This window comes from Esox lucius, chromosome 8 (genome assembly GCF_011004845.1).
Source record: "Esox lucius isolate fEsoLuc1 chromosome 8, fEsoLuc1.pri, whole genome shotgun sequence".
Lineage (NCBI taxonomy): Eukaryota > Metazoa > Chordata > Actinopteri > Esociformes > Esocidae > Esox > Esox lucius.
The window spans coordinates 23,320,720-23,346,241 of NC_047576.1; the positions used below are offsets into that span (position 1 = coordinate 23,320,720).

General features: G+C 43.4%; 1 long non-coding RNA gene across 1 annotated transcript in view; it reads right to left on the minus strand.

Annotated features, from left to right (window-relative positions):
• Positions 1–289: 289 nt before the first annotated feature.
• The window catches only part of LOC117594833, a 35,638-nt gene continuing 10,405 nt past the window's right edge, over positions 290–25,522 (minus strand). The window contains exons 2-3 of the long non-coding RNA XR_004576091.1: positions 556–691; positions 290–372 (exon numbers count right to left, since the gene is read on the minus strand). This is a non-coding gene — a long non-coding RNA (uncharacterized LOC117594833). The remainder of the gene's footprint in view (positions 373–555; positions 692–25,522) is intronic.

Here is a 25,522-nt window from a genome sequence, read left to right on the forward strand (position 1 = left end):
TAACCAACACCTATTGATTAATGAGCAGTTAGCTGTTTGTAAGAATATCAATACATTTCAGGTCACATTTAAGAGGAGTCATTAAAATGGCTGAGAGGACCTTGACTCTGCAATCTCAACTAACGCATGAAGGAAACCAGAACCTAAAGACTGAAAGGGAGAGTGACAGGGAAAGAGGGTCAGGGTTAAAAACTGAGGGGAAGATGTAGATAGAGAGAGAGGGACAGGGTTAAGGACTGAGAGGGAGAGGAAGGGAGAGGAGTGGTCTTGGCCTGCCCCTGTTGTCTCCTCCTCTCTCCATCTCTTCACATCAAACTGCTACACCACGCCAAGTAGCAATGTAGCATCAGGCTCAAACACCCTCTTGTTCGTCTGGATAGGACATGGGAGGAGACAGGAGAAGATGGGAATGGGAGAAAAGAGGGGAGGGAGGCACTGATGAGGTTATAAGAATATAAAAAGGAAGCACATGTGGAAAATGGCCCTCTATTCCCCAGATGACCTATCACCCCTGCAGTATGGTGGCACCTGAAGGCAGCGCCAAAAGATACTCACTTTTGGGTTTACTGTTATCTTTTCCAGAGGATTCTGTTCTCCTTCTCTCAGTAGGCAACTCCATCCCAGACCTGCCTGATCCTGTCCCCTTGGCGTTCTAGGAGGGGTGCAGAATCCATTCCCATCATGCATTGCTCTGATTATTTAAGACACAGACAGTTGTGGGTTTAGGGCTGCAGTGGTTTGGGAAAACACCAGGCCTGCTCAATTATAATAGAGATTGGGGTGGAGGACGAAGGATGGGAGGAGGAGAGGGGGTGACTGGCCTAGGGTAGCCACAGGGGAGGGTCCTTTTCCAGGCCAGGCAGTGTAAAGGAAACAAGGGAGGAGAAGGGAGGGGAGCACAAGGGAGGAATCAGGGTCTTTCTGTATCTACAGGACACAGCCTAACGCCATCTCACCTGCTGCCATCATTACTATTTGGAGTATGCCTCCTGCTACCACCGACTCCTGCCACCTACTGCCTGTGTCCAAGATGGCACTCTATCGCTAAATAGTGAACTACAAGCCATACTGCTCTGTTACAAAGTAATGCATTAGGAAATAGGCCCTGGTCAGAAGTAATTCATCATGGTGAATAGGGTGCCATTGAAATTCAGCTCATGACACTCCCCTGCTACAGTAGCTCCTTTCCTTTGTTCCATACTCATTTTTATGTCATCATTATTTATCTCGGTAAGTATGTTGAGCACCTATTCTTATTTTCAATGATTTGCCTAAAAGAGTGAGCTGGGGTGGAGGGCATGGATGTAGCGCAGGATAAACACAGAAATCCCGTTTGCTCTCCTTTCCATTTGTTAATGATCATGTGCCCACTTATTAATGCTTTCCCAGAGTTTTTCCATGTTGAGAATGTTAATACTCTTGATCTAAATTCTAACTGCGTGAGAATCATTGCGAACATCTGGGATAATTTATCAAGTGTGCTCGTCATGTTCGCCTGGATTTGCTTCGCAAGCAGTGCATTTGTTCACCACTTTTATCCAACAGCAAACTCCGCCTACCCGCACTACTGCGTCAGACAGAATCAAACTCCCTCAACCCAGACCAGCGCTGACACTGGCTAAGTTAAGGTGCAATACATACAGACGTTTTTAAACAGCAATTCGTTTTAAAACTGATGTATGAAATTGAAGAGGCACCCAAACAAACTACACTCACGGAAAAGTGCTCAAATGCTTAATGAAAAATGTGCTGATATTTCAGTCAGATTGCTAGCTAGCTCAATGCAGAACGCTAGGCATGTACAGTGGGGAGAACAAGTATTTGATACACTGCAGATTATACAGGTTAACCTACTTACAAAGCATGTAGAGGTCTGTCATTTTTTATCATAGGTACACTTCAACTGTGAGAGATGGAATCTAAAACAAAAATCAAGAAAATCACATTGTATGATTTTTTAATAATTCATTTGCTTTTTATTGCATGACATAAGTATTTGATCACCTACCAACCAGTAAGAATTCTGTCTCTCACAGACCTGTTAGTTTTTCTTATAAGAAGCCCTCCTGTTCTCCACCCATTATCTGTATTAACTGCACCTGTTTGAACTCGTTACCTGTATAAAAGACACCTGTCAACACACTCAGTCAGACTCCAACCTCTCCACAATGGCCAAAACCAGAGAGCTGTGTAAGGACATCAGGGATAAAATTGTAGACCTGCATAAGGCTGGGATGGGCTACAGGACAATAGGCAAGCAGCTTGGTGAGAAGGCAACAACTGTTGGCGCAATTATTAGAAAATGGAAGAAGTTCAAGATGACTGTCAATCTCCTTCAGTCTGAGGCTCCATGAAAAATCTCACCTCGTGGGGCATCAATGATCATGAGGAAGGTGAGGGATCAGCCCAGAACTACACAGCAGGACCTGGTCAATGACCTGAAGAGAGCGTGTTTGGAGGAAGAATAAAGATGAGTACAACCCCAAGAACACCATCCCAATCGTGAAGCATGGAGGTGGAAACATCATTTTTTGGGGATTATTTTCTGAAAAGGGGACAGGACGACGGCACCGTATTGAGGGGAGGATGGATGGGGACATGTATCGTGAGATCTTGGCCAACAACCTCCTTCCCTCAGTAAGAGCATTGAAGATGGGTCGTGGCTGGGTCTTCCAGCATGACAATGACCCGAAACACACAGCCAGGGTTACTAAGGAGTGGCTCCGTATGAAGCATCTCAAGGTCCTGGAGTTGCCTAGCCAGTCTCCAGACCTGAACCCAATAGAAAATCTTTGGAGGGAGCTGAAAGTCCGTATTGCCCAGCGATAGCCCCGAAACCTGAAGGATCTGGAGAAGGTCTGTATGGAGGAGTGGGCCAAAATCCCTGCTGCAGTGTGTGCAAACCTGGTCAAGAACTACAGGAAACGTATGATCTCTGTAATTGCAAAAACAAAGATTTCTGTACCAAATATTGAGTTCTGCTTTTCAGATGTATCAAATACTTATGTCATGCAATAAATTCCAATTAATTACTTAAAAATCATACAGTGGGATTTTATGTTTTAGATTCCGTCACTCACAGTTGAAGAGTACCTATGATAAAAATTACAGACTTCTACATGCTTTGTAAGTGGGAAAATCGGCAGTGTATCAAATACTTGTTCTCCCCACTGTAGCTAGATACTGTGTAAGCAACTAGCATCTTTTAACTAACTGAAAAAGGCTACTGGAATACAAAACAATTTAATATATTTCCCATGCCAATACAAATACAATTTCATAATGTTTTTTAGAGGAGATTTAAAAAGCATGAGCAACACTGTAGTGCTGAGGCAGGCAACACGGCAGGAAAAGATAGAGAGTGGTTAGTGTTTTGGTAGTTCAATTAATATATTAAGTGCAAAGGCCTACATACTGCTCTGGAAAAAATACAGAGACCACTGCACTTTTTTCTTTCCTTTCCAAAAAAGTTGAAAAATAATCTTTTGAGTGAGGAACAGCAGCATTCAATTTGTCTCCTTATTTTAACCTTTCTGTTCCTCACTCAAAACCTTCCTTTTCGACTTTTTTGGAAGGGAAAGAAAAAGTTGCAGTGGTTTCTTAATTTTTTCACCTAATGCATTAAAGTGGGTGAATAAAGGAAGTGTACAGTAATCTGTCTTGGTACGGTGAGCAGCAGCACCACCGTTCCATAAACCTTCAGTTCCTATCATCACATGAACGCATCCCAGACTTTTTCTGTGTCACGTCTTCAATCATCATGCACACCAGGTCCCTATCTACTCATTTGTATGTGTTTAAATGTTTCCCCTCTGCTCCCCACAGGGTGGATCATTGTTATTGTCGTGTTTGCTGTTGTGTGTTGCTGTTCAATGTACGTTTTTCAGAACCATTTGTAAAGTATTTTTGCTGCTTTAGTCAGCCATTTGCTTTCGTGTGTTTTGTTGTGCTCTGTGTTTGTTTGTTTCTTGTATTAAAAAGAACTACAATGACTACCTCTGCCTGCACCTGGTTTCTTGCTCCCGCAACACCGCATTCATTGCATAATCAAATACTTATCCTTTCAAACCGTCCTTACTGAGAGTAGAGACATGTTGATTGAATATTGATTGTTACTGGTTTCACAACAGATCCCCCTTTTTACCTACCTTTTTAACCACTAGGTGATTGATGGAGGGGGAATGTACAGTACCTAAAATTGTAAATAAGTTGGGGCATCAGGGTCACAGCAATGAGTGTGGAAAGAGGGAACTGGTGAAAATCCAGGTGCCAGTGGGGTGAAGGACATGTATGTATTCATCATGTTGACGGTACATGTGAGGATCATCAAATTCCTGAGCCCACTCTGAAGAAGGTCAAGAAAGTCACCCTGCTTGTTTCCCCCGACCACTCAATAACCTTCGTAATACCATCCAACTCGGCAGGAAATCAACGTTCGTTTTATCTTGAATCGCTCGGTTTTGTTGTTAAAATCTCATACAGACTGACAAATAACAACTCCTTACAAGTTAATAAGCTCTACCACTTGTGACCGAGCTTGTTTGTGGCAGGGCTCTCTACACAGCTAACCATGGCAGACCACTCCACACGTCTAAAAGAACAGCAGACCTCCTGTTCTCGTGGGTGTTAGGCTACTGCTACCAACATGGAACAATGCAGTAAAGCCACCTTAAATAAGCAGATACTTTAGCCCAGGCCCTCTGTGCAGCCCAGGATCATTATTTTGAAGCAGAAAAACCCAGTTTGACAGATAAACCAAGGCCACAGAGAGGCCCGGCACCACTCCGCCACATAACAAGCTCTCAGAAGAGATACAACACAGACTCATTACCATGGCAACTGCATCAAAACACACTTCCAGGGAGGATTTCTTTGTTTTGTTACAGGAAGGGTGATGATTCTATTTGATGGCAGCCTGAGCCGTGCGCTAGCAAGCGAGACAACACCAGGTTCAGGGGTATTAGAGCTGAGCAGCGCCAGGCCTCTGTGATTAGTTAAATAGTCCAAGGCAAAGAAGCCTGCCTGCCCAAACTGGGAATACTACAGCCAGAGCAGGATCAGTAAAGGAGTCTGAGTAACTTAATGGGGGTGTTATATTGTTATACTGATATTACTTCAGGCAAGAAGGGAAGCGGGGGGCCTGAGCTGGGGTGAAAGAGTGGTGGGAGGGAGTGAAAAACTTCAAACCTGCCGACCTCGGACATACTATGTCTCCCTGTACGCACAACAGCCTTTTCAATCTCTCTCCCATCCTATCTTTTTCTCTAATGGCTCGTTCAACCTTCTCACCTTCCAGGCATCATTGAGCGTGTGTCTTCTGTTTTCTTAGATTAGCTTTGTTTTGACAGCAGACAGAGCCATGAAGAATGCTCATTATTGTACTGAAGGCCTGGATACAAATTGGTTTTGATTAAATAGGATACTGTCAATGCGTTGTCACATGACCGGCTTGCCACTGACGCTTATCCAAAACACTGTAGCCCACCTGGTGTTCAACCTTGCCAAGTTTTACTGCAGAACTGCAAGGAGAACTGCCCCATATACAGCTAAAGGAATGCTCAATCATTACATCCACATAGAGTACATTTAAAAAAAATTCACCCTAAAATTGAAAATATACTACACATAATTGTAGTTTTCAAATTATTTGTACATTAACATAATTCCTGAGAGGTACGGTTGGGGTTATGGCTTTGATTCCCACTTAAGACAAGTATAAAAATATGTCATCACTGATTTAGATAGGTTGCAGTGGATTTCATTGTCCATGCTCTTATTTCTAGGCATCAACAAATGCAATAAAAGTGTTGTGCTGCATGTATGCCTGCTTGTTTGTAATTTAAAAACATGTATTCATTCAACACAAACACAAAATCTAAACTGCACCAAAGACCTGTGTGCCATTCGTTCACTGAAGGAACTGTATTCAGTAAACTAGTGTAGCTCCCATCTACATCATTAATCATTTACATTCAGAACTCAGTAATGAAATCAGCTGCAGCTTCTTTGATTTCAGTTAGGAGGTACAGCAAAGATCCTTCCTTATCAATCAATCTGTTCCATTTTTAAAGCAGGCTATAGAAATATTTGGCACCTGGTGCTGGGGGATCAGGGCAAATCAAATTGTATAAATAATTAGTTTTAATTAGCAGTGTGTGGGAGAGGTGTGATGTGTGTCTTCATAGTTGCGCTCCTCTACTCTCTTCCTGACTTTATCAGCTCTGCACATCAGCGGCTGTGAGAGACCACGCTCTGCACTGTTGAAGTTCAACTTCTACAGAGAACGAGAAGGGGGGGGGGGTTAACAAGAGCGAAGGGGTGGGGTTAAACTTTTTGGCGGTGACATCAAGCTAATTGAAACACACACAAGAGAGCAAACATTAGGATGTGTGTCCGTTTATTGTAACAGTTTAATCACACTTCCTGGGTTGCACAGAGGTGTTCAAAGCACCTGTCCATTGAAACAATTGTAAGTGCATTATGGGGTGTGATTCAGGGCATAAACTGAGCGTAATGAATCTCCTTGCAGAGAACAGCACACACAAACATGCACACACAAATACACATGCCATCACTCACACAGAGCCACTCTTGCACAAATTGTCAAGACACACACACAGACCTATATACTGTATTTACATACTGTATACGTCAGCTTCTAGTCCCCGCCAAATGGCCGCGGAGGTTAAGGACCCTGGAGAACACGCACCTGGAAAATGCTGGAAGGTTCCGGAATGGGGAGAGTGTGTGCCAGTCATGCACGGCTGGGTGCCAGAACATTTGAGAGACAGCTGGGAGGGCCAACTCCACCCCTCCACACCTGCCTTTCAGGAAAGCTGAACAGAGCAACTATAAAGGGCGGAAGAAGGAGCATAATTTGCGCACTAACAGCCTGTGTTGGGTTTTTCCTACAGACTATGAGACTGACTAGATGGGACAGCAATGCCAGCCGAATTATGCCTCGCAGGCTGTAGAAGCCGACAGAAATTCTGTTTAGTTTCATCTGGAGTTGGTAGCAGAGTAAAAGGTTTCATTATCTCTCTTTTGTTCTTTTCTTGGGAGTTCACTAAATGTTATAGAGTAAATAAACTGCCCGCAGTCTTTGCACCTCAAATTGTCTTTGTGTACTTGCACTGCTCCCGTTACCTATAATAATGAAAAGACCACTGCACCTTTTTCTTTCCTTTACAAAAAAGTTGAAAAATTTACTTTTGAGTGAGGAACAGAAGTGTTCAATTTGCAGTGGTCTCTTAAATTTAACCCTTCTGTTCCTCACTCAAAAACTGTATATACACCGATCAGCCATAACATTAAGACCACCTGCCTAATATTGTGTGGGTCCCCCTTTTGCCGCCAAAACAGCCCTGACCCATCGAGGCATGGAATTCATTAGACCTCGGAAGATGTGCTGTGGTATTTGTTAGCAGCAGATCCTTTAAGTCCAGGAAGTTGCGAGGTGGAGATCCATGGACCGGACCTGTTTGTCCAGCACATCCCACAGATGCTCAATTGGATTGAGATCTGGGGAATTTGGAGGTCAAATCAACACCTTGAACTCAAATCAGCCAATCAGCATTGAGGATCTTAAATATAACTGATTTAATATACGAGCAAGCATACACAAAAAAAACGGCAAGATCAACATACATACAAATAAAGTGATGAACGACACATGCACTGCTAGGCAGTGTATTATATTTCAGGGGGTTGCATCATCATAGATTATCTAACGAGCACCAGTGACACTAAGCCAACAAATAACGCTGGGACCTGCAGGGGTAAATTAGTTTCCTGCCTCACATCCAAACCAATGACGGGTACAAAAGAATACATCTCCCACTGTTCATCTCATTTACAGCAGCTGGGGGCCAACAGCATCACTAGCTTTTTTAATGAGAAGCTGTATATTTGTTTTAACCCCCCCAGCATGTTTTCACAGATTCATCTGGCTAGAGTGGATAATTTATCTTATGTTTAAAAAAAAATCTGATTAGGCCTAACACTTTGGCCCTCTTTCTGCGTGATGAATAGTACGAGTCATGTATACAGATTTTGATTTATCTTCCTGACCTTTTATATGCAAAGGAGAGACATTCTGTACCATCATAATGTGACACGTCAGAAAAAGAGGTCAGGGCTATGAGAAAACAGAAGCAGCTCCCCCCTCCTCTCTGCCTCTCCTTTTTTCTGTGATGACTATTGTTTTGCTGTGGCTAGGTCCATTTATGGAATGGTGAACTGTGTTCTTATGAGTTCACCATATTTATTTGTTTCCTTTGATTTGAAAAAAAAAAATAATACATGACTTTCTCACTTTCAAATAACCAGAGAAAACAGCTGAAGGTTTCAATAATCAGATCTTCAGTGGAATTGGAGACATTGCTTAACTGTTCCCCAGAATTCCTGGCAACCAATTGCTGCATTTTAAGAGCCTGATACATCAGGCAGAAAGATTTTTCTGAACGCTACAGAAATGTTTATGGGTAGTTCAGTTATTCCCTTTGAGTAGTTTTGAATGTGCGACAGAGTAACAGCCATGGGCATATGACTGTATGAAGAAACTGGCAACAGGTCTGGGGCTTTCCCCCCTGATAAGTTTAGCATTTTTAAGACAGTTTCTATGTTGTTTCTTAATTTATGTGACCGATTTGGAGCAGATAACTGATTTACCTCCTTCCTTGATTCTCTCGGTGAGGCAAGATCAGAGGAGTTCACATTAACCTGTGGTGTCCCACAAGGGTCACTGCTAGGTCCTATTCGCATCGCATCGCATCATCTTCCGCTTAATCCGGGGCCGGGTCGCGGGGGCAGCAGTCTAAGCAGGGATGCCCAGACTTCCCTCTCCCCAGACACTTCCTCCAGCTCTTCCGGGGGGACACCGAGGCGTTCCCAGGCCAGCCGGGAGACATAGTCCCTCCAGCGTGTCCTAGGTCTTCCCCGGGGTCTCTTCCCGGTGGGACGGGACCGGAACACCTTCCCAGGAAGGCGTTCCGGAGGCATCCGAAACAGATGCCCAAGCCACCTCAGCTGACCCCTCTCGATGTGGAGGAGCAGCGGCTCTACTCTGAGCTCCTCCCGGGTGACCGAGCTTCTCACCCTATCTCTAAGGGATCGCCCAGCCACCCTGCGGAGAAAGCTCATTTCGGCCGCCTGTATCCGGGATCTTGTCCTTTCGGTCATGACCCAAAGCTCATGACCATAGGTGAGAGTAGGAACGTAGATTGACCGGTAAATCGATCCTTGAACTGCCACCTTAACGTGGTGGAGGGGTTTGAGTACCCGAGTGACCCTAGGAGCTATGTTGTCTGGGGCTATATGCCCCTGGTAGGGTCTCCCAAGGCAAACAGGTCTTAGGCGACGGGTCAGACTAAGAGCGGTTCAAACCCCCCTTAATGATGAAAAAAATATTGAGTACCGTGACGTCGCCCGGTATGGCGCAGCCGGGGCCCCACCCTGGAGCCAGGCCCGGGGTTGGGGCTCGTATGCGAGCGCCTGGTGGCCGGGCCTTCCCCCATGGGGCCCGGCCGGGCTCAGCCCGAACGGGCGACGTGGGGCCGCCCTCCCGTGGGCTCACCACCCACAGGAGGGACCATAAGGGGCCGGTGCGAAGAGGATCGGGCGGCAGTCGAAGGCAGGGGCCTAGACAACCCGATCTCTGGACACGGAAACTAGCTCTAGGGACGTGGAATGTCACCTCGCTGGCGGGGAAGGAGCCTGAGCTAGTGCGTGAGGTTGAGAGGTTCCGATTAGAGGTAGTCGGGATCACCTCTACGCACGGCTTGGGCTCTGGAACCACACTCCTTGAGAGAGGATGGACTCTTCACCACTCTGGAGTTGCCCATGGTGAGAGGCGGCGGGCTGGTGTGGGTTTGCTTATAGCTCCCCAGCTCTGCCGCCATGTGTTGGAGTTTACCCCGGTGAACGAGAGGGTCGTTTCCCTGCGCCTACGGGTCGGGGATAGGTCTCTCACTGTTGTTTGTGCCTACGGGCCGAACGGCAGTGCAGAGTACCCGACCTTCTTGGAGTCTCTGGGAGGGGTGCTGGAAAGTGCTCCGACTGGGGACTCTATTGTTCTACTGGGGGACTTCAACGCCCACGTGGGCAACGACAGTGACACCTGGAGGGGCGTGATTGGGAGGAACGGCCCCCCTGATCTGAACCCGAGTGGTGTTCAGTTATTGGACTTCTGTGCTAGTCACAGTTTGTCCATAACGAACACCATGTTCAAGCATAAGGGTGTCCATCAGTGCACGTGGCACCAGGACACCCTAGGCCGCAGGTCGATGATCGACTTTGTTGTCGTCTCATCTGACCTGCGGCCGTATGTCTTGGACACTCGGGTGAAGAGAGGGGCGGAGCTGTCAACTGATCACCACCTGGTGGTGAGTTGGATCCGATGGCGGGGGAGAAAGCTGGACAGACTCGGCAGGCCCAAGCGAACTGTAAGGGTCTGCTGGGAACGTCTGGCCGAGTCTCCTGTCAGAGAGATCTTTAACTCCCACCTCCGGCAGAGCTTCGACTGGATCCCGAGGGAGGTTGGAGATATTGAGTCCGAGTGGACCATGTTCTCCACCGCCATTGTCGAAGCGGCCGCTCGGAGCTGTGGCCGTAAGGTCTCCGGTGCCTGTCGAGGCGGCAATCCCCGAACCCGGTGGTGGACACCGGAAGTAAGGGATGCCGTCAAGCTGAAGAAGGAGTCCTATCAGGCCTGGTTGGCTTGTGGGACTCCTGACGCAGCTGACGGGTACCGACAGGCCAAGCGGGCTGCAGCCCGGGTGGTTGTGGAGGCAAAAACTCGGGCCTGGGAGGAGTTCGGTGAGGCCATGGAGAAGGACTATCGGCTGGCCTCGAAGAGATTCTGGCAAACCATCCGGCGCCTCAGGAGAGGGAAACAGTGCCCTACCAACGCTGTTTACAGTAGAGGTGGGCAGCTGTTGACCTCAACTGAGGATGTCGTCGGGCGGTGGAAGGAATACTTCGAGGATCTCCTCAATCCCGCCGTCACGTCTTCCATTGAGGAAGCAGAGGATGAGGGCTCAGATGTGGACTCGTCCATCACCCGGGCTGAAGTCACCGAGGTGGTTAAGAAACTCCTCGGTGGCAAGGCACCGGGGGTGGATGAGATCCGCCCTGAGTACCTCAAGTCTCTGGATGTTGTGGGGCTGTCTTGGCTGACACGCCTGTGCAACATCGCGTGGCAGTCGGGGACAGTGCCTCTGGGATGGCAGACCGGGGTGGTGGTCCCTCTTTATAAGAAGGGGGACCGGAGGGTGTGTTCCAACTATAGGGGGATCACACTTCTCAGCCTCCCCGGGAAAGTCTATGCCAGGGTTCTGGAGAGGAGAATACGGCCGATAGTAGAACCTCGGATTCAGGAGGAACAGTGTGGTTTTCGTCCAGGCCGCGGAACACTGGACCAGCTCTATACCCTCTACAGGGTGATGGAGGGTTCATGGGAGTTTGCCCAACCAGTCCACATGTGTTTTGTGGATTTGGAGAAGGCATTCGACTGTGTCCCTCGTGGCATCCTGTGGAGGGTGCTTCGGGAATATGGGGTCCTGGGTCCTTTGCTAAGGGCTGTCAGGTCCCTGTACGACCGAAGCAGGAGCTTGGTCCGCATTGCCGGCAGTAAGTCAGACTTGTTCCCTGTGCATGTTGGACTCCGGCAGGGCTGCCCTTTGTCACCGGTTCTGTTCGTAATTTTTATGGACAGAATTTCTAGGCGCAGCCAGGGGCCGGAGGGTGTCAGGTTTGGGGACCACACGATTTCGTCTCTGCTCTTTGCGGATGATGTTGTCGTGTTGGCCCCTTCAAGCCAGGACCTCCAGCATGCACTTGGACGGTTTGCAGCCGAGTGTGAAGTGGTGGGGATGAAAATCAGTACCTCCAAATCCGAGGCCATGGTCATCAGTCGGAAAAGGGTGGCTTGCCCACTTCAGGTTGGTGGAGAGTGCCTGCCTCAAGTGGAGGAGTTTAAGTATCTAGGGGTCCTGTTCACGAGTGAGGGAAGGATGGAACGGGAGATTGACAGACGGATCGGTGCAGCTTCTGCAGTAATGCGGTCGATGTATCGGTCTGTCGTGGTGAAGAAAGAGCTGAGCCGTAAGGCGAAGCTCTCGATTTACCGGTCAATCTACGTTCCTACTCTCACCTATGGTCATGAGCTTTAGGTCCTATTCTCTTCCTGATATACAATAGGGAGAACAAGCATTCGATACACTGCTAATTTTGCAGGTTTTACTACTTACAAAGCATGTAGAACTCTGTATCATAGGTACTCTTCAACTGTGAAACAAAAATCCAGAAAATCACATTGTATGATTTTTAAGTAATACATTTGCATTTTATTACATCAGAAAAGCAGAACTTAATATTTGGTACAGAAACCTTTGTTTGCAATTACAGAGATCATATGTTTCCTGTATTTCTTGAACAGGTTTGCACACACTGCAGCAGAGATATTGGCCCACTCGCAATACATGGCCCCATCCATCCTCCCCTCAATACGGTGCAGTCGTCCTGTCCCCTTTGCAGAAAAGCATCCCCAAAGAATGATGTTTCCACCTCCATGCTTCACGGTTGGGATGGTGTTCTTGGGGTTGTACTCATCCTTCTTCTTCCTCCAAACACGGCGAGTGGAGTTTAGACCAAAAAGCTCTATTTATGTCTCATCAGACCAGATGACCTTCTCCCATTCCTCCTCTGGATCATCCAGATGGTCATTGGCAAACTTCAGACAGGCCAGGACATGCACTGGCTTGAGCAGGGGGACCTTGCGTGCGCTGCAGGATTTTAATCCATGATGGCGTTGTGTGTTACTAATGGTTTTCTTTGAGACTGTGGTCCCAGCTCTCTTCAGGTCATTGACCAGGTCCTGCTGTGTAGTTCTGGGCTGATCCCTCACCTTCCTCATGATCATTGATGCCCCACGAGGTGAGATCTTGCATGGAACCCCAGACCGAGGGAGATTGACCGTCATCTTGAACTTCTTCCATTTTCTAATAATTGCACCAACAGTTGTTGCATTCTCACCAAGCTGCTTGCCTATTGTCCTGTAGCCCATCCCAGCCTTGTGCAGGTCTACAATTTTATCCCTGATGTCCTTACACAGCTCTCTAGTCTTGGCCATTCTGGAGATGTTGGAATCTGTTTGATTGAGTGTGTTGACAGGTGTCTTTTATACAGGTAACAAGTTCAAACAGGTGTAGTTAATACAGGTAATAAGTGGAGAATAGGAGGGCTTCTTAAAGAAAAACTAACAGGTCTGTGAGAGCCGGAATTCTTACTGGTTGGTAGGTGATCAAATACTTATGTATTGCAAATTAATTATAAAAAAATCATACAATGTGATTTTCTGGATTTTTAGATTCCGTCTCTCACAGTTGAAGTGTACCTATGATAAAAATGACAGGCCTCTACATGCTTTGTAAGTAGAAAACCTGCAAAATCGGCAGTGTATCAAATACTTGTTCTCCCCACTGTACATGCTCCCACTTGGCCAGATCTTCAGACATCAAAGTGTTTAATTCCACTGCTATACTGATGACTCACAGGCATATATTGAAAACATACCTGACACAACATCTGCCATGTCAACCTTGTCCAACAGTTTGGATGCAGAACAAATTCCTCCAACTCAATAGCAGCAAGACAAACACAATGCTTATAGGCACTCAACAGCAAATTACCAACTCCTACAGCATCTGCTGTGTCTTTGACGGCCACATCAATCCCCTCTCCTCAGTCATCACCAGTCTGGGTGTGAAATTTGACCCTACTCTCTCTTTTAATCCCCACATTAGACATATCTGTAAAACATACATTTTTCACCTTAAGAAAATTTACCTCCAAAGACCTTCTCTCGCCTTCTCTGATGCAGAAAAGCTTATCAATTTTTTTGTTTTCTCCAGAATTGAGGATGGGAAAAATCAGCTCATCCAAAACAGTGCTGCAAGGATCCTAAAACAATCTCAATACATCTGCCCACATCACACCTCTCCTTGCTGACCTTCATTGGCTTCCTGTCCATCAAAGAATTGACCTTAAAATGTACTTATCTGACCTGCTCTTCCCCTATGAACCTTCAGGCCCCCTATGATCTAGCAATGCCAATCTGCTAAGTGAACCAAGAACCCGGTACAGAAAAATGGGAGACGGTGCCTTTTCTTCCATTTGGACCTGACATCTGGAACTTGAAATCAGGCCTTAAGACACACCTCTATCGGTTGGCCTACCCTTCTCTTTACTCAAATTAAACTCTACATTATTATATAATATTAGTTCTTTATAATATTATAAATAAGTAATATTCTGCCCAAGTCAAAGACGTAGCGTTAGATGTAGTGTCCAGGACACGACTATTGGTGACTCTATTACTTTCTCAAACACTGTAGATTCCGGCTCGGCCTCTGTTCACTACCTAGATACTCTTTGCCTAGTTAAAAACATTGGGTGTTTATTCTCCATTTGTCATTTCGTTATAGTAGACTAGTTGCAGCTGTCAGCATAATCTCTACCCCCCTCCCATGAAGTTTCTTGCAGGCTGCTCGATTTGATCTACCTCGTGAAGAGTGAATGTCTCTTACTGAGTGAGTGAGTGAGTGACTGACTGATGACCCCTTGTTAAATAGCATAGTGGTTAGAGATGCAGCCCTTCAAAAGATAGGTCCTGTGTTCAAATCTTGTCACAGTCAAAACCAAATATGCATTAGGATTTGTTCTGGTTAGAAAAAAACGTTGCTGGCTACAACCTTCAGTAGCTATGTTATAGTAAGCCCAAAATAAAACTGCTTATGGTTATAATGTGACTATTTCTGGTGGATTTTCAAAGTACACATCTGTGCTTGCTTTTTGGATCAGGATAGACAAAAACTTTTCTTGCTACAACCTGAAATTCTTGAACTGATGTATACTTGGTCTTATACATGAATATGCATTGCCATCACAAACCTTCAGCAGCTATGTTATAGTAAGCCTAAACTAAAACTGTTTACGGTTATACAATATTACAACTATTTCTGGTGGATTTTCGAAGTACGCATCCATGGATGCTTTTTTGGGTTAAATAGGCTTGATCAAAACCCATTGGGCAGTAAAAGCGCATGGGTTTCCACGATTCACTCGTCTTTTCACTTGACAAAAAAGTTAGTTATCGATTCATAGTTATTCTATAAATGCCATTCACGAATGAAAGAAAAACAAATGTTTTTGTGCCGTGAAATAAAATAGCTTTGGCAGTGTAATCTTCAGTCTCACTACCAATTGCTAAATTCTTATGACTATTTTAAGTAGTAAGTTAGTAGATACAGGTCTATTACTGGCTAATTAGATGATGAATCATCCAGGGGCAAAAGCCATACAGTTCATAGATGCTATTTGTGGTGGAGGAAAACTTAATACGAAACGATTGTCAGTTTAAAATAACGTCTAGCGAAATATTCAAACTGGCGTGATTTTAATGCTTGAAAAAATTATCTAATGTCGAGATGCTAAACGGATATTTGGCAAGTGTATAACTTCGTGGCATGGGGGTTGAAGACACAGCCTCTCACGTGGGTTTAAATGCAGTGAGGGAATCACATTTATTGCTTTTAATTGAGGGCCGGCTGAACTAGGCTTACCTGGTTCCTTTTCTGGTTACATTCACAGTTGTCACGAAGTGCCTCTATAAACACCCAGACTGAAACCCCAAAGGCCAAGCAACAATAGGGTTGATGCACGGTGGCTAGGAATAACTTCCAAATAGGGTCAAAACCTAAGGAGGAACCAGGCTCTGAGGGGTGGCCAGTCCCCTTCTGGCTGTGTCAGGTGAAGATTGTAAGAGTACAAATTGTAATAATAAAAAAACGCATCTGGGCAGAGTATAGAAAAAACACTCCAAGACAGATGCATGACCAGATGGACAAGGACAGGCTCAATCTGGTGGGGTCAGCGGCAGTACCATGAACAGACCTTCCGAGAGGCATGGGCTGAATCTGAAAAAGGGGGCGGAGTTGTCAGCTTACACGGACGGACGATCTGTTGGAGTGAGTGACGCACGTAAAAAAGACAGATGACCCATGCCCATCGGTGTGCGACGCACGACACCAAGGTGGATTGGGCACATGTCAACAGGAAAGGGCCCTACATAGCAGGGGGCATGTGTTATGCACAGGTTGAGCCATACCTGTGCACGTGCCTGGTCAAGCGGAGTGGCAGCTGGAAACGTCAGGTATCGTCAGCTATTTGATCTGCAACACAACCAGGAGGACTACGGACAGGAACAGGTATGAGTGCTTCGGGCCCAATAGTCCTGAGGTGCGGTCCAAGGTCTCATGTCCTCCTAAGTTTAAACGGAACAGGACACAAGGAAAGTTAGATAGCCCTACTCCCTTACTCCCCCGGCACAATAAAACAGCCTCAGGGCTGAACTAAACCTGAATGCCCATCGCTATGACTCACAAAAAGAAGGTTCCGTTCATTAACTGGCTAATACCATCCCTACGGTGAAGCATGGTGGTGGGAGAATCATGTTTCTCCATGCCAGGAAGTGGGAGACTAGTGAGGATTGAGAGAAAAATACAAAGAATTCCTTGAAGAAAACTTACGACCTTGGAACGTGGGCAAATATTCCTTTTTCAGCATGACAACAACCCTAATCACACAGCTTAGACAACACTGAAGTAACTTCAGGCCAAGTCTGTGAATGTCCTTGAGTGGCCCAGCCAAAGCATTAACTCGAACATCTATAGTAAGACTTGTAGTAAAAGACTGCAGTTCAATGTAAGATATTGAGAGGACCTAGCAGGAAGAATGACACAATCTGTCCAAATCCTGTTGTGTAAAGCTGATAGAGACAACCAAGAGGACATGATGCAGTGATCACTGCTAAAGGTGCTTCTACGAAGTGATAAACAAAGGCTCTAAATACTTGCGTGCATAAAGATTTTACTTTTCCTTTTCTTCAATAAATTGTCATAATTTTCAAAAACATGTTATTTGTTCTGTCATTACTCAGTATTGTGAGTAGACTGATGGAAAAACCATGAAACTATACATTTAGTTAATGACAAAATGTGTATGAATACTTTTTGAAGGCACTGTACATATTTCAGAGACCTCCCACCATCTTATATATTAGTTTTTAACTCTCTCAAGACACCTGTTTTTTTGGGCGAGACAACTTGATGTCATCAAATGCATTTCTCCATAGGTCATTGAGTGTTTGTGATAGAAACATACTGTGTCAGTCTGTCTACTGTGTCTCATGAACCCACCTATACTGTATAAGGCATTAATGTATTACATTTTGTAGAATGTCCCATTTTGTTGTGTTTTATCGGACTCATCATGGAAGAATAAGACACAGAAATGTCTGCAATTCTCCAAACAAGTATATTAAAACTTCCGGATCCTGGGGAACACGCTGGTGTTTGCGGTTTATGGCTGTGATTTTCACAGCTGGATAACATACATTTGTTCAGAGTTGTCAGCAACTGTTTTCTAGGAGGAAAGGAATTGTCACAAAAAAATCCAATGCCATAACAAACAGAGTATTCAGACTCAGTAGAGAATCTAAGACATGAGGGTTTTGGTTTGCCAGTACAACGGGCACAATACTAACTGTCAATTTTGAAGTTAAGTACTTTCTAAAAAGGTAAGTTTGGTTGCTGTAAAAGTGGGTAAAATGTGTAAGGAAGCATTACCTCTGTATTCTTATTTATTTTTTCTGATTGAGTCAAGATGTGCACTGCAAAACAATTTCCCCATAAAAGTGTTTGGACTAGCTGTTTAACAAAGTAAAGAATTTGTAAAAAAAAAAAAAGATTCTTTATAGCAGTCACTGCTATTTTATTTTATTTGGATACAGACTGTTTAGAGTCCTCTAGAAGTGGCTGTAATGAAGTTCTTCACAATTTGGACATCCCAACATTTTGGAGAAATCCCCCTGTGTCAACTTCATGAATGGGTGTATAAAAATGACTTGCATGGCTTACAGCTTTGAACACAAACTGCTAACGGGTTTATTGAAGGTGGATCTGTCTGTCTATGGGTGTGTAACATGACGTAGTATCTCAAACTAAACAGATTTTGATGGAATTTCAGTGAATTCTATATTATCTTGCCAGAGACATCCAGCATTTACAAAGATTTGACTGATTGGCCGGATGGTGTCACTATAATGATCCATTCACTTTGGTTCACACTATGTAGGTTGCTTTGTCACAGAGGACAGATTTGCTACATTTGGTCCACGCTGTCGCAATGGATTTTCAATCATTTTTTATTTAGTGAAAGATGAGTCAAAACCCTACTCTGTCATTGAATGATCAACCTGTACGAAACTTTGTGTGGCATCTGTAGGCAAATGTATTTCAAAGCAATATTTTTGAGACTACTAAAACAACAAGGCTACTGTTGACCAACAAAGAATTGACAAAGCTTAATCGGGCACATACATGCATGAAAAATCATCCACGGATTCTTGCATTTTTAAACAATTTGGTACACTTGTTTCAAACACTATCAAGACATATGCAATAATATAGACCACACAAACACCATTGGCCCAATGTCAACTAAATGTGTGTTACTGGTGTGTCTTGCCAAAATGAATCTGCATTTACTCAACAAAACTACAGTGTCTGGCCATCTAGGTCATTATAACATTATACTGATTGGACAAAAAGGGCATGAGGGTGGCGGGGCATGTTTTCTGTTTTAATGCTTAAATTTTTTTTTGGGGTGACGACATCAGTTTACACCTCTTCTCTACTATCACTTACGTTCCCTAACCAAAAATGCAGTATACTTAGTGTGTTATTTTGGAACTACTTAGGTTGTACTTTAGTATAGTGTTACAATAGTATTTAAGTACAACACCCTTTCCAGAAAATTTGTGACACTGTGTAAAAAATAAACAAAAACAGAATACAGTGATGTGCATATCATTTAAACCCTACAGTATATTCAATAGAACTTAGTACAAAGACAACATATCAAATGTTGTTCACCATACTGTGAAAGACTTGCACAGGCAAATAGTCCAACAATTTAAGAATACGTTTCTCAACATAAAATTGCAAAGAGTATGGGGATCTCATCATCTACAGTACATAATATAATTAAAAGATTCAGAGAATCCGGATAAATCTCTATATACAAGGGACAAGACCAAAACCCACTATTGGATGGACGTGATCTTCGGGCCCTCAGGCGGCACTGCATTAAAAACAGACACGATTCTGTAGTGGACTTCACCACCTGGGCTCAGGAACACTGGTTTTCCCAAAACAATGCAATTTCTCAGTCTCAACATTTTATATGATGCCATTGTACAATTAAATATAGGGTTAAATGATTTGCATATCATCACTGCATCCCACCTTTTTGGGAAACGGAATTGTACTGTTTAATTAGTAATATGTATACGTCAGTGTTATAAAATGGACCTACTTATTACTTTAGTAAATGTATAATAGATGATAGGAAATAGCATTTTATTAAACTTAAAATATACTGTTAATGTATTTTCGAACACATAATATATTTATTTAAACCTAGATGCAGAGAGAAGGGACTTATGTGTTTATACAGTATGTGTGTATATGTTGGGATTTTAAACATTAATATATGTATTATATATTTATTTATTTTCCTGTGATACTTCAAAAACATTTGTGGTTCTTAAGATGTACCCCTCTTACTCCAGAGAACCCTATGAGTGTGATTGTGTGTATGTGTGTGTAAGTGTGTGTGTCATAGTGTAATTAAACATGCATGGGTGTTTTTTTCACTGTGTTTTTTTCCACTTGCCTAGGTTTTGACAGGACTCAACAACAAGCCCAGGTGGATCCAGGCGTGCAAACATGCTTGTGAGTACAGCCATGAAACCGACACATTAGCACCTAGACTAGATGAATATGCACACGCCACTGGGAGCTTGGCCAGAACACCAAAGCATGCAATAAAAAAAGAAGTCAGTGAAGCAGTTCGGTTCTGTGCAGAAACGCATACCCTGTCCACAGATAAGGCTCTTCAAAAATAGGTACAGCATTGTTATTGCAGTCCAACCCACTGAAGGCACTTAATTCATAGAACCTCAACACTAGTAACCTTAGATTTCCACTATTTTGCAGTTCAGTATAGAACTCCTCTAATTTATTCCAGTAAAAATGACTGTATCTTTCAAATGGTTAGCATTATTACATGTAGCTTTAATAAGTCACTACTGTAGGTCGCTCTGGATAATAATTTTTGGAAACTGGGTTTGGCCTCATGACAAAGCTACTAGTTCATATATGAGAAAATAATTTCAACCAAATTCAAAGGCTGAATACTACAACATTGGAACCAAAATCTACAAATGTGTTTACTAAATAATAAATTAAATGACAGTAAAACTATTTTTAATCTATTGGAAATTATAAAATAACCAAGGCCATTAATGTTTGAGTAAAATAGAGAAAATCAGCTTGTAATCTAAATGTTGTAATCAAAGCCATAAAAGTAGATAAATAAAATATACCTTTCATGGAATAATCTAGTGTCAAAGTATGTATTTTCTTTCCAACAAAACGGTTGATGTATGCAAATAGTTAAAACATACCCAACCAATTAAAACATACTTTCGAGCAAGAGGTCGACCCAACGCAAAAAGAGTTTAGGTTTTCCTGCTGGCTACTTGTATGCAGCTTCATTTACCCGTAAGAATTACCTGAAGACTTACCCAAAGTATTCCCTGCAGGTAATGAGTGCTTTGATTATGCCTCGGCAGCTTTCTTAACTCTTCAGCACTAAAAAGATGTCGGCTGCTTGCCTTATTAGATGCCTTATTAGTTGTCTGCCTACTGAACACCCTCTCCTCAAGTCAAGATGTAATTTCTGCCTTATTTTGGAAGGGTAACTTCTTCAGGCATTACCTTTGAATATTTTTGAATCATGGCCCAGAGACTATTATTACTTTTAATTTATTCTCCTAATTAATATGAGGGGGGCTTTTAAGGCCCCTATTTGCCACTTGTTGCACACCCCTGACTTAAATTGTCTGTTTCAATCCACAATGTCTACAGTATGTATAAAATGGCTATTGAAAAAAATGCATCTTTCATTCCTCGCGCACAGATTGCTAAATGATTTTCCATGGAATTTCTGAGAAATGTAAAATACCATTCTGAAACATTTGAGTTAGCTGGCAACATTTATGAACACTGAATAAGACATTTTATTTGTAACTGACATTTGATTTGTAAAGAAACATAATATGTTCTGTGGTTAATAAGAACCACATCACATTTTCTTGACAAATGTTTTTAGCCGAAATTCTAAGGGTTAGCATAGGACACTCAAAAGATTTCTTGCCTCCACCTAGTGAGGTTTCTAGACATTGCAATAATATCCGACTAGCTTCCATAAAGTCACCAATAGACATATTATAACCTGTTCCTAATAAGTCTATTGTAAGTGCTAGAGTTTTTAAAACATTTAGTATGTATTGTATTTTATGTGTTTTTTTGTAAAGGAAATTAACTATGTTCAAAGTTTTGATAACATCATTTTCTGCTGAATCATTTTCTGCTGAATCCTGCTTCACAGCAAATAGAAGCCAGTTTAACAAATAAATATACAAAAGTGCAGTTTCATGAACAGATGAGATGAAACAAATCCTTTATGGGAAGGCAAAAGCGTGGCATCAAATGATCCAAAGCATACCACCTCATCTGTGAAGCATAGTGGAGGTAGGCTCATAGAATGGGCATGAATGGTTGCTTCTATAAGGGGCTCACTCATCTTTACTGACAATGTAAAGAATGAAAGAAGCAGCAGTATGAAATCAAGTGAAGAATCATCTGGGATACCAATGTACAAGAAAATGCCACCCGACTCATTGGGCAGCACTTAACAATGTGACCAGACACTGCCAACACAACCCAGGACTGCTTCACAATGTGACCAGACACTGCCAACACAACCCAGGACTGCTTCACAATGCGACCAGACACTGCCAACACAACCCAGGACTGCTTCACAATGTGACCAGACACTGCCAACACAACCCAGGACTGCTTCACAATGCGACCCAAAACACGCCACCAACACAACCCAGGAAAAACATTTAGACGGGAACATTTTAGACTGGCCAAGTCAATCCCCTGTTTCAATCTGAATGAACATCCATTTCACGTGCTGAAGAGGAGACTGAATTCAGATACTCCTCAAAACAAATAACACCTGAAAATGGCTGCAGTAATGGCTGTGCATAGCAACTGTCATTGATTCGCTGCTGTTGTTTCATGCAAGGGATTAAAGTGATTAAATTCTAGCTTTTATGATTGTTACATTTGCTTTCAGGTGAATTGTCCCAATACTTATGCTCACTTGACATGGACGGATGGAACTCTGAAAGTGCTGTTATTCGTTTTGGTAAAACGTGTTGAAACAGCCAGAAATGAAAGAAGACAGTGTGTACTCCACTTTTGCCTAAAATTTGTCTTTTAATCATCTTTTCATATGCCTTGAGTGTAAAGCAAAAATTGCTAATTTGACTATGCTGTCCCAAAACTTATGGAGGGCACTGTACCTAAAATTCTATCTAGATTCTTCCAAAAGGCTAGCTAGCTAAAGTTTAGCACACGTTACAAAAGTAATTCATGAAAAATGTAAACAGCTGCATAGGCACCACATCCTTTAAGTTAAGGAAAGAACTAGCCAGTCTTGAGAGCACGTTTAATACAATATATTCTTCAGGTAATATAGTTTGAAGGTTTCTATAGTACTGTCATATATACAAACATAAAACAATATATATCAGAGACACATCACACATGACCATAGAAGACTTGAATGGGTTAAAAAACTTTCCTTTCAGTGGGCCACTTCAGGAGGACACATACGAGATATTGCTCTCACCACATGCACAACCTGAACACAAAATGCAATCACGTCTTTCAAGACCAGTGGAAGTTCCAACCCACACCCTCTGCTCTTCATTGCTAATAAATAGAAGGTCACTTGCTTTTTTGCCTGAAAAGAAAAAAGCTCTTATCTTGGAAAATATTTTTCAACAATCACTTGGTTATACCTCACTGGGTACTGTTGCTGAAAGCAGTTACTCAGATTCTCCTTAATCTAAATATGCTCTTCCTTGATGCCAGACAAGTCCTGTTACGGAGTAAAAAGCTCTAGCTAGAACAAGCCACTAAAGGCTTCCTAGCCTGCTTCGCGTTCTACACTATGTCCATATCATGCAGCCTGGACAATCACTTTCCATTGTTTGTTTATGAGAATCAACCTTGTTTGTTTGTCTTGGTTCCATGCTTCAACTGTCCTTGCCTATCTCTGCCAATAACCGCCGCCATTTACATCCTAGACGCAGTTTGCGTTACTGCAAAAAAAAAGGTAAAAGACCAGGGGAAAATGTCAAAGACCAGCTGCAGCACACAGCAGCATATTCGCTTTTTTTCTATGTAAAGCTGCAGTAATACTTGCTCAGCAATACCTTTTAGAAGACAGTGAGAAAAGGGACAAACGATTGCTAATTATTTCTCCCATGGGAAGTTCAAAAAGCTCACTCAATACGGCTCAAGGATTGGTTTACAACCATGTTTCTGAGGAATGCGCCAATGAGCCAGTTTATCCCCAGCATAAGAGATTTGTTGAAGCCTGGCACCAATGAGATGCAGGGGGCTCAGTGTGTTGGCTTGTAGGGGCAGAGTCACGCTTCTCTCCCACATTCTGTTCTTGGTTCTGGACCTGGACTCAGTATGGAACCACGCGTTTGTATCCATATGCACAGTGTTTGCAGAATGAGTGGTTTCACCTCCCTCCATTAGCTGTCGCTCCCTAAGGGCTGTTACGGACGCGACCGGTTCGGCACTGGACATTTTCCATGTGCCTGAATTCATTTCACCAACTTAATTGGAGGCTCCAAGTATCCCCATCCTGCCTCGGGGCATTGGCTCCTTGGAGGGTACCTTTAAACGTTTTAACAGGGTGCTCCAATGGGCATGGTCATGCGCGGCGGAAGACTCATTAAGGTTAAAGTGGTCTGAGGCACAAAAAGTGCAACATATAAAATACCTGGAGCTCCTAGACATTTTCCTGACGCTAAGTCATTTTCAACTGACTTGCTTGAACCAGCATGTGCTAGTTTGCAATGACAACAGGAAAGACGCATGTCCCCTGTCCTCTCACTGTTGACTGCTGCTTGTTCCCATCTTTGTGTGGAACAATGTGCTCCTTTGGCTTGTGATTAGTCTCCACCAGGAATAGCAACCTGTTTGGAGATCTACTTGCCAGCCAAGAGCCATGTTGTTCAGAATATAGGCTTTATTCTTTAGTAAAGTCATGGATTTGGGAGTGGTTTGGAAAGGCTGGTGTGAATAAAACATACATTGTCTGGTGTACTTCAATTGGAATCCAGGTTGTAATGTACATCTCTATTAGAAAAACTTGGCACCTAAGAGCAATTTATTTCAGGAATAATATAAACTACTAGACAAGTGGCATGGATAAAATCCCCAGTGTAGATTAAAGATCATAATGAAGTCAATTCATTTGTACCAATTTTGTAAAAGCTTTGTTATGTACTGTGGCTCACATTTGACGTCATATTTTTATGTACAGTATCTCACAAAAGTGAGTACCCCTCACAAATATTTGATTATATATTTTTTTTTATGTGACAACACTGAAGAAATGACACTTTGCTACAGTATAAAGTAGTGAGTGTATAGCTTGTATAACAGTGTAAATTTGCTGTCCCCTCAAAATAATTAAACACACAGCCATTAATGTCTGAACCGCTGGCAACAAAAGTGAGTACACCACTAAGTGAAAATGTCTAAATTGGGCCCAATTAGCCATTTTCCCTCCCTGTTGTCATGTGACTCATTAGCGTTACAAGGTCTCAGGTGTGAATGGGGAGCAGGTGTGTTAAATTTGGTGTCATCGCTCTCACACTCCCTCATACTGTTCACTTGAAGTTCAATATGGCACCTCATGGCAAAGAACTCTCTGAGGATCTGAAAAAAAGAATTGTTACTCTACATGGCCTAGGCTATAAGAAGATTGCCAAGATCTTGAAACTGAGCTGCAGCACGGTGGCCAAGACCATACAGCGGTTTAACAGGACAGGTTCCACTCAGAACAGGCCTCGCCATGGTCGACCAAAGAAGTTGAGTGCATGTGTTTAGCGTCATATCCAGAGGAAATAGACGTATGAGTGCTGCCAACATTGCTGCAGAGGTTGAAGGGGTGGGGGTCAGCCTGTCAGTGCTCAGACCATACGCCGCACACTGCATCAAATTGGTCTGCATGGCTGTTGTCCCAGAAGGAAGCCCCTTCTAAAGATGATGCACAAGAAAGCCTGCAAACAGTTTGCTGAAGACATGGATTACTGGAACCATGTCCTGTGGTCTGATGAAACCAAGATAAACTTGGTTCAGATGGTGTCAAGCGTGTGTGGCGGCAACCAGGTGAGGAGTGCAAAGACAAGTGTGTCTTACCCACAGTCAAGCATGGTGGTGGGAGTGTCATGGTCTGG